The sequence below is a fragment of the Kryptolebias marmoratus genome, linkage group LG9, assembly GCF_001649575.2.
Source record: "Kryptolebias marmoratus isolate JLee-2015 linkage group LG9, ASM164957v2, whole genome shotgun sequence".
NCBI classification, from domain to species: domain Eukaryota; kingdom Metazoa; phylum Chordata; class Actinopteri; order Cyprinodontiformes; family Rivulidae; genus Kryptolebias; species Kryptolebias marmoratus.
Genome location: NC_051438.1, coordinates 2,562,469 through 2,566,064, shown reverse-complemented (window position 1 = coordinate 2,566,064; position 3,596 = coordinate 2,562,469).

The window sequence follows — 3,596 nt, the reverse complement described above, 5'->3', positions numbered from 1 at the left end:
GGCTGTGGCAGTCCATCTGTTTCCGGACGCGGAGACGGAGAGCTGGGTTTAATTGAGGTTTTCCCTGAGGGTATAATAGGCCCCCTCTGAAAAGACCAAGAGCCAGACACAGAGTAGGTAAAGGTAAAGAGCTCTTTATCTGGTCAATTGCCCAAGATACAGATTGTAAGGGCGGCTGTCCAAGATACTTCAATGGTGAGGACAGGCCTGTGAAAGCAGACAGTGTCTGTGGACGCAGGAAAATTGCTAGAGATACTTAAATGGTGATAGCAATATTTGAGGTTAGGGACACATAACTGATATCAGCTGTTTATTCTGTGTAAAAGGCGTCACTGAAAAGTGAACAGCCGCACGCTGCGAACCATTCTAAGCTGCTGGTGTGTGTGTGAGTTATTTTTTAGATGTGAGTGAGTCTGTGAGACGCGGAAGTGCGGTTGACTGCAATGCGAAGCAGTGAGAGGAGAGTATTTGTGTGTGCGTGTGCGTGTGCGTGTGACCCGGTTCGGTTCCACGGTTCTGTCGAACCAACAGTGAGATTGTGTGTTGAAGGGAGGAGATGAGAGCTGAGTGATCGTGTGTGTGTGTATGTGCGTGTGTGACTGAGCGGTGCGTCTGTGTGGATTTAATTGACACTTTAAACAATGATATAAACAAAGTGTTTGTGCTTTACATATGTACTTTGCTTTTCTGGGGTTCTCTGGATTGGATGGGTGAGCGTGTGTGATTAAAAAAAGATAAAAAAAAAAACAAATCAATAATAAGCAACAAAAAGGAGATGTTAGGTAAAAAGGTAAAGGAAAACATAAAGGCAGCAATCAAAAAAAGAGCCAGCTGACAGACGTAATTGAGGTATTTGTTATAGGGATGATCAGGTTGTACAAAATGAGTCATTTTAATGCGTTAAGTCTGAAAAAAAATAAAATAAAAAACAGATGTCCCGCTAAAACTGCAAAGAAACAAGTAATATCTTTTGAGGCGTAGTGTCATTACATGCATGCTGAAGGACTATTTGTTGAACTGGAGGGCAAGCCACACTCTTCAACCCAGGAACAAATTCACTTAGAAATGTTTAAATAATAAAAAAAACTAAAGGAGAAATATCTAAAACTGGGTGTGTTGAGCTAAATAAAACTACAACCTTTTATAATATAAATTATTAGTTTGTGTGCACACATGAGAAGTAGGAATATTAATTGGCATAAAAAAATTAATGATTAGGTCAACAAATTAGATTAATAGGTTCCTTTTGTTTACTGGTTTGTGTTTTTCTGTGTCTTGGTTTGTATTTGTTGTGACTTGTCTGTTACATGACCTCTCTCTCTCTCGCTCTCTCTCTCTCTCTCTCTCTCTGGCCTAAAAACAGGCAACTGCACCAGTTGGGTTGTATTAAAGGCCTACCTTACAGACAACTTTGTCTCTCTCTTTCTCTTTTTCCACTGTGGCTTAAAAATGGAAGCTTCAATTTAGCTCTTTGTGAATGAATGAAAAATTAGAATTTTGAATTAGAATAGCAAAAGGGAAAGGAAAAAGAAAACAGACTATTTTCACAACATTATTCTTTATTAATTAAAGAGTTATATAAACTTTACCCTGATGGCCATTTTAGAACTGTGGAACTATTTCATTATTTGGTTGTTTGCTGAGTTATATTTCTGAACTTTATGCGTTACAATATTCATTTTAAATAAATAAATAAAAGATAGGTTTTTGATTAGAACTTTCAATTAAAAGACAAAGTCTAAAGTTTATTCTGACCTCAGTAAATCTATCTACTGGTGGACCAATAATTAATCATGTAACATGGTTTAAGTACTTTCCTGAGAGGGATGAAAGAAAATGTGATTACATTACTAAAAAGAGATATGTTTATTTAATTACGAAAGCTGTTGAAAAAGAGACAAGAATTGATCATTAGTGTGTGAGGTTACCCAAAGATGAAAATAGTTTAAGTACCCAAAATTCTGGCGTGGATAAAAAACTGAAAATAATACTTCGAAGTTCCAAACATCCATCCAAGAAATTCTTTTGGTTTAAATGAGATTAATAATTACTATTGCAACTTCACATTATATTCACATTAAACTTCATTGTTGAGATCCTGTTACTCTTTATTTATTTCCTTGTACCTAATTACTTCCGTACATTTTTTGGCATCTGACTCGCCCTGCAAATTTTAAGTTATTTCAGCCATTTGGTTATCAAAACATTCAGCTCGTTTAGGAGATGGGTGCCACTTTTGGTATGGATCACTTTTAAGGATTAGTCAGGTTTTTCAGCAAGTTTTCTCACTGAAACACATTGGAATTCCAGAAAAACTGTCAATTTTTACTGCTTTTTAAAAGTTAACTATTTCAGCATACTTCCACCTAGAAACGCCACTATTCACACTGCATTTTCGCAGGAAATGCAATTTTTGTAGTTTAAAACAGAATTGGGAAATGTGTTGAAACTAACATCACTGGAAGAGAATCAAAATAAATAAAATTACTAAATAAAAAACAGCACTGAGCAGTCAGGTGTATTAAGATGCTAAAACATCATCTGATCAGTGGTTTATTTTACAATTTCGTAAAATTTTAACAAGCTAACGATTTCAACAGTTTTTCACTTAGAGTATGATATTCACTTAAAACAGATAAGTAAAAGATATATTTGTGTATATACGAAACAAAACAATTATTGCAAGATCTGATCTACGGTGTTCCAATGGCAATATCTGATAAAATAACCTAGACAGAAGAAGCAAAACAAGCTTTTGTAAGGTTAAAACAAATGTTGATTCTAACAACATTAATTCTTCCAGGCTACAATAAAACATTCAGTCTAAACAGTAGAATGCAAATTTAGATGATACCTTACTGTTACAAAGCATAGAGGAAAGCTAAAACCTCTGACATTTTATTCTATTTTATTCTAAAAACACTAGATCTCTCCTTTGCAGGATCTCTCTCACCGTGCGTGCAGGAAGTTTGTGCAGGAGTGGTGGCTGTCTGCTGATGTTGTCGACGTTTTGTTGTTGCAAAGTAAGATAAGCATTGTTGCCCTGGCTCAACACTTATCCCTCATGTAGCCTTGAGAAAGGTTCCATCTGCCCAGACATAACTAAGAGACACCCCCTCACCCTAACTCTAAGGGAGAGCCCAGACACCCTGCGGAGAAAACTCATTTCAGCCACTTGTATTCGCGATCTTGTTCTTTTGGTCACTACCCAAAGCTCGTGACCACAGATGAGGGCAGGAACGTATATCGACTGGTAAATCGAGAGTTTCGCTTTTTGACCTCAGCACCGGAGATTGGAGAGCCCGGTCTATCTTTATTATGTTGTTAAACAGCTGTTTTGTTGGCTGTGACCAGTTGCCACTTTTTCCTGTTGCTCCCCAGGTTAATGCATATACTTCATTCCAGTGGTGGGATGTAACGAAGTACAAGTACTTCGTTACTGTACTTAAGTACGTTTTTCATGTATCTGTACTTTACTTAAGTTTTTTTAAACGTGGGTACTTTCGACTTTTACTTCGCTACATTTTACAGTAAGTATCTGTACTTTCTACTACACTACATTTTTATAATGTGTTGAAGTAAAAAGTAAATTCACG